The sequence below is a fragment of the Pongo abelii genome, chromosome 18, assembly GCF_028885655.2.
Source record: "Pongo abelii isolate AG06213 chromosome 18, NHGRI_mPonAbe1-v2.0_pri, whole genome shotgun sequence".
Classification (NCBI taxonomy): Eukaryota; Metazoa; Chordata; class Mammalia; order Primates; family Hominidae; genus Pongo; species Pongo abelii.
The window spans coordinates 28,347,939-28,355,025 of NC_072003.2; positions in this window are offsets into that span (position 1 = coordinate 28,347,939).

Here is a 7,087-nt window from a genome sequence, read left to right on the forward strand (position 1 = left end):
AATCAAGCTCTCAGCTCTTGAAAACTGAGAAGTTACAGGTAATAGGGAGTGTTGACGAAAAGTAAAACTGTGCAAAATATTTGAAGAGATTTATTCTGAGCCAAATATGAGTAACGATGGCCTGTGATACAGCCCTCCGGAGGTCCTGAGAACATGTGCCCAAGGTGGTCGGGGTGCAGCTTGTTTTTATGTTTTAGGTTGGCATGAGACATCAGTCAAATACATTAAATACATTGGTTTGGTCCAGGAAGGCGGGACAACGCAAAGGGGTGGGAGTGGGGGCTTCCAGGCTGTAGATAAATTTAAACATTTTCTGGTTGACAATTGGTTGAGTTTTTCTAAAGACCTGGGATTGATAGAAAGGAGATGTTCAGGTTAAGATAAAAGATGGTGGAGACCAAGGTTCTTTTGAAGTCTTATGGTGGCTGCTCTTAGAGATAATAGATGACAAATGTTTCCTATTCAGATCTTCAAAAGGTGATCAGTTTAGGATTGGGAGGGCCTGGAAGAAAAACATCTAGCTATGTTAATAGATGTTCTTTACAGATGCACGTTTTACCCCACAAAGGATAGCTTTTGGGGGAAAATGCTGTCCTTTATGGAAGAAATTGCAAAATAGGGCAAAGAAACATGTTTTGGGGTAAAATATTTTGACTTTCTTTTTGTCACGTAATGTTATGCCAGAGTCAGATTGGAAAGTAAGTCATCATATATAGGGTTAAATGAAACCCATCTGATGAGAATTTATGGTTTGTAGGTCATGACTCCCCAGATCCCTTAGATAGGAATTTGGGCAGGATTTAAAAAATCAAGAGTTTAGGCTGGGCGTGGTGGCTCACGCCTATAATCCCAGCATTTTGGGAGGCCAAGGCAGGTGGATCACTTGAGGTCAGAAGTTCAAGACCAGCCTGGCCAACATGGTGAATCTCCGTCTCTACTAAAAATACAAAAATTAGCTGGGCATGGTGGCACACGCCTGTGATTCCAACTGCTCAGGAGGCTGAGGTATGAGACTCACTTGAACCCGGGAGGCGGAGGTTGCAATGAGCTGAGATTGTGCCACTGCACTCCAGCTTGGGTGACAAAGCGAGACTCTGTGTCAAAAACAAAACAAAACAGAGAAAAAAAACAACAAAAGAATCAGAGGTTAGTCCTCAGGTGTCCTTAATGAAGGGGCTGGACATTAAAAACAAGGCGAGGAGGCAGAAGGAAAGCTTGAGCCCAGGAATTGGAGACCAGCTTGGGCAACATGGCAAGACCCTGTCTCTAAAAAAAATAAAAATTAAGAACAAGAGGAGGAATATTCATGTTTTTTCTTGGGAAGGGAGGTAGATTTTCCTGGAATCAAGGAGCTGCCTCTTTTTTTGTCCTTTTTTGGTCTCTTCGGGTCATCATGGTGATTGTCAACTCATGGCACCAGTGGGAATGTCATTTAGTACTGAAGTTGGATTAGAATGAAGCTAGAGGTTCTTCAGAGGTCGAGTAAGCTAAGAAGGAACCTATGACCACAGACCACCTGTTTTCTAAAAATAAGCAAGTTAAACCTGAGTAGGAATTTAGCTATGTCATGGAGGCATTGCATTGGGTAACAAAAGCCAGGTAGGCATCCAGCTAAGTCCCCTAGGCCCTGCAACGAGTAACAGTAGTACTGACTCTATGTTAGAGAAGAGCTTGCTTGCTTGAGTATAATTATTGTTTTGCCTGAGTTTGTAAATTATTCACTAAAAACAGCCACAGAAAAAAACAGGACCTTCTTCAACAGAGAAAACACACAGACCCGCAGCTCTGGGAACAGGCTGATGGCCCCTGCACAGTCTAGTCACGAGGCGTTCACCAAGAAAGTAATGAGTAACTGCCCATCTGAGACTGCGCATGATTCACAAGAATGTTTCTTTGTTTTGTTTTTTGAGACAATCTTGGTCTGTCTCCCAGGCTAGAGTGCAGTGATGTTGGTTTGCTGCAGCCTCTGCCTCCTGAGTAGCTGGGACTACAGGTGTGTGCCACCGCACCTGGCTAATTTTTGTATTTTTAGTAGAGATGATGTTTCACTATGTTGGCCAGGATGGTCTCGAACTCCTGACCTCAAGTGATCCACCTGCTTCGGCTTCCCAAATTGTTGGGATTACAGGCATGAGCCACCGCTCCTGGCCCACAAGAATGTTTTGATCATTATGTCTCCTAATTTTCCTTAAAATCCCTGGATCTAGAGGCACAACTGAGAAAGGTGGTCTTTGAACACTAGTGCACTGCGTTTTGCAGGTTGCTGGTTTCTCGAATAAAGCTAACTTTGCTTTCACCGAAGCTTGTCTTTTGAGTTTTTGGCTTTCAGGCGACGAGTGGCCTGGACACCAGTTCGGCTACATGTATGTCAGTGGGCAAAACAAAAATCCTTATTCTGGGAGGTAGATAGCTTATTAGAAAACACAACCTAATCACTTCTTTCCCAAATGTTAAAAATTGAGCCAATTTTAGCCCCAGAAGCTTAGGGTACCATGTACATAACAGGTATTACCTGAGGGTGTGGCAGAGAGAATCAGTGGGGTACCTTGTATATGCCAGGGGTTGTATCAGCATCCCTACACAGCTCATTTTTCTTTTTAAATAATACTTACTGAGGACCTATTTAATGCCAGATATGGTGGTAGGTAGGGAGCAAAAGCAGGATTCCCCTCCCATTATTGAGTTTTCAGACTGATGGGAGAGGCAGGAATTAAGCAAGTAATCCACAAACTCAAGTACAATTCTAAGGGAGGTGGGTGCCACCAAGAAGAGACATGGTGCTGAGAACCTATGTCTGTCAGAGGGATTTGATCTATTTGGGAGGTCTGGAAAGGTTTTTTTGAAGAAGCAGTGCTAGAGGTGAGATCCAAAGGAGAAGAGCTAATTAGGCAAAGCCTAGTCCTCACAAAAATCCTATAAACCAGATAAGATTACCTCCATTTTAGAGTTTAGGGCATTGAGACTTGAGCAAGGTGATGTCACTGCCCAAGGTTACATCAGATTAAATGGCAACCCAGGATTCAGATTCAAATAAGAGTAGGGTCCTTTATATTCTCCTTGGGCTATTTGGTGGTTTTAGGAGAGGCAAGTATCACAAACAGCTTGGGGACATGAGGGAGCAGGAGTCACAAACTTGAAAGCCTGCAGAGTTCAGGCAGATAGCATAGAGTGAAGTAAGGCAAAGTATAAGACAATAGGGAATGGTGGGGAGTGTGGTGAGCTGCAGGCCACATTTCCTGTCTAAAGGAAGCAGCCACTAGTTCCAGCCTCTTGTTGCCATGCAGGAATACAGACCAAGCCTTGCTGGATCTTCTGATAATATTATTTTGAGGGCCGGGTGCGGTGGCTCACGCCTGTAATCCCAGCACTTAGGGAGGCCAAGGCGGGCGGATCACAAGGTCAGGAGATCGAGACCATCCTGGCTAACACGGTGAAACCCTGTCTCTACTAAAAATACAAAAAATTAGCTAGGTGTGGTGGTGGGCACCTGTAGTCCCAGCTACTTGGGAGGCTGAGGCAGGAGAATAGCGTGAACCCGGGAGGTGGAGGTTGCAGTGAGCCGAGATCACGCCACTGCACTCTAGCCTGGGCAACAGAGTGAGACTCCTCAAAAAAAAAAAAAAAAAAAAAATTATTTTGAGAAGGAATCTCGCTCTGTCACCCAGGCTAGAGTGCAGTGGTGCAATCATAGCTCACTGCAGCTGGGACTGCAGACACATGCCACTACCCGGCTAATTTTTATTTTTATTTTTGCAGAGACAGGGTCTCACTATGTTGCCCAGGCTGGTCTGAAACTCCTGAGCTCAAGCGATCAGCCTGCCGTGACGTCCCGAAATGCTGGGATTACAGGCGTGAGCCCCTGCGCCCGGCCTAGATCTTCTGATTTCTAAAAAGAAGCTGGCAGTATTTTTAGGTGAAGTTATCACACTTTCAAATAATTGGCAGTTACATCAGTTTGCCTCACTATAATGTTAGCTCAGTGAAGCAGGACATTTTATGTTTTTAGCCACTGTGTACTGGGAGCTTATAAAGTGCCTTACACATAGTAAGCACTCAACCTCATCTGTGGTATGTTGCCTCTGAGCAATTCCTCCCTTGTGTGCATGGTTTCACAGTTTTTGAAGTAGTTTTATAGTCATTATTTTATCCACCAGTCTTTCTGCTGGCACCTCATTTGTCCTGATGCGGCTGCTGCAGGAAAAGTCCTCCGAAAGGCTCCCTAGGGAAATATTTAGTTGTGCCTTCCTTTTGTACCTTTCCGCCCTCTTCGTATTTTACGTTTCTCCATCCTAATGTGCTTGGCATTATATCTTGGCTCCCTCTAGTTATCCAACCCATTTTATATTTAATATTTTGTTGTTGCTTTGGTTCTCACCTAGACTTCATGTATTGACCTGGGGCCCATGACCACACTTAGGTATGCTTTCACTTATGCTTGGCCCAGCCCCTGCTCCCAGCTGCTTGTCAGGGAAAAGTGCATGAAAACGTTTCATTTCTTAGAAATTGCTGTCCTGAGACATCTTGCGAAAGTGATCATCCCTGGACATCTGAACTTCCTACTCCATCACATGGACTTGAGCAAGAGAAAAATCTCAGGTCTGCATGGGGCATTTAGAACTTTGCCTCCTGAAAGCTCCTCAGGGAGCAGAGGGAATCAGGCTTGCTCTTTATTATTTCCTAGGTGCAGGATCATAAGTTGTTCAGGATCATAAGTTGTTCAGGAATTGTTACAATTTTTTGGTAGCCTCTCAGTAACACACACAAGTGCACACACACAGACTCATATATATGCATATGTGTGTGTGTAATATATATATATATTTTTGCATATGTATATATTTAATGGAAAATTTCTAACATAAAATAGAATCCTCACGTTTCTGTCCTCCAGCTTTAACAATGAGCAATTCATGGCCAATCTTGTCTCACCTGCTCTGATCCTGGATTATTTTGAAGCAAATTCTGGACATGATATTTTTTATTTGAAACTATCAGAATGTATTGCGTAAAGACAGGAATTCTTTTTTTTTTTGAGACAGAGTCTTGCTCTGTCGCCCAGGCTGGAGTACAGTGATGCGATCTCGGCTCACTGCAACCTCCACCTCCCAGTTTCAAGTGATTCTCCTGCTTCAGCCTCGCGAGTAACTGGGAGTATAAGCGTGCACCACCACTCCAAGGTAACTTTTTGTCTCTTTAGTAGAGGCAGGTTTCGCCTTGTTGGCCAGGCTGGTCCGAACTTCTGGCCTCAAGTGATCCGACTGCCTCAGCCTCCCAAAGTGCTGGGATTACAGGCGTGAGCCACTGTGCCCAGCCAGGAACTCTTACTTTAAACATAGCTTCAATATCATCATAAGCTCTTCTCAGTTGTATCAACAATTCCTTAATACCATTTAAAGAAACAGCTAATTTGGGCCAGGCATGGTGGCTCATTCCTGTAATCTCAGCACTTTGAGAAGCTAAGGGGGGATGATTGCTTGAGGCCAGAAGGTCAAGACCAGCCTGGGCAATATAGTGAGATCCTCATCTCTACAAAGATAAAAGTTAAGCAGGTGTGGTGGCACACACCTGTAGTCCTAGCTACTCAAGAGGCTGAGGTGGAAGAATTGCTTGAGCCCGGGAGGTCGAGGCTGCAGTGAGCCATGAGGGAACCACTACACTCCAGTTTGGGTGATAGAGTGAGACTGTTTCTTCAAAGCAAAACAACACAACAACAACAAAAAGAGCAAACTCAGGACAGCTAAAGAAAAAAGGGTTATAGATGCTGGACATGTAAAAAGAACAGATGTCCTCCACATTTGCTAACTAGGTGTTTACATTTAGTTCAGCATGCAAATGGTGTCTTGGGAACAGAAGAGCAGATTGTCGAAGTAGTGGATCAATATGTAGGTTAGTAAATGAAGCAGGTCATGGTACTCAGAGGTATCTTTAAGGAGTGGTTATTTTCTCAAGATCCCAAACCTCTGAGTTGATCCAAACCCAGAGCTACTCTCTTCCTTTGATGCCAAGAACAACGTTCACACTAATCTTTCTTTGATAGACCATCATATATCACAGCTGTTATTTTCTAAGTACTCGCAGATCCAACTTTTGCACCAGATTCCTCTGTCCATGGTGCTGAGCCACCAGCCTTTTGGCCGGCAGGCTGATGAACTATAACTTGGTGTTGGCCAGTGGGATCTAATTTAGGGTCACTGTAAATGTGAATATTAAATATGCATTAAAGTCCTAAGAGATTATATCTGTGCCTATGTTAGGTAAAAAATAAAAACTCCAAGACAAAGAATTTTTTAGTAATGCCTGTTCTCATTTTTTTTCATTTTTTCTTTTTTCTTTTTGAGACAGAGTTTCACTCTGTTGCCCAGGCTGGAGTGCAGTGGCACAGTCTTGGCTCACTGCAACCTCTGTCTCCCGTGTTCAAGTAATTCTGCCTCAGCCTCCCAAGTAGCTGGGATTACAGGCACATGTCACCATGCCCAACTAATTTTTGTACTTTTAGTAGAGACGAGGTTTCATCATGTTGGCCAGGCTGGTCTTGAACTCCCAACCTCAAGTGATCCGCCCACCTCGGCCTCCCAAACTGCTGGGGTTACAGGCATGGGCCACCGTGCCAGATTATTTCTCATTTCTTTTCTTTTCTTTTCCTTTCTTTCTCTTTTCCTTCCTTCCTTCCTTCACTCCCATCACCCAAGCTGGGGTGCAGTGGTGCAGTCTTGACTCACTGCAGCCTCCACATCTCAGGTTCAAGAGAGTCTCATGCCTCAGCCTCCCGAGTAGCTGGGATTATAGGTGTGTATCACCACGCCTGGCTAATTTTTGTATTTTTTTGTTTTTTTAGTAGAGACAAGGTTTCACCATGTTGGCCAAGCTGGTCTCAAACTTCTGGCCTCAAGTGACTCACTCACCTTGGCCTCCCTAAGTGCTGGGATTACAGGTGTGAGCCACTGTGCCCAGCCTTCTCATTTCTTTTATGCCAAATCTGATCTACTTCTTAAAAACTGAAAAGTAGAAATGAGAAGATTAGGTATGTGTGTACTGGTGTCTACTTCAGACGTAGTATTAATATTTTCAAATATGATTCCTTAACTAA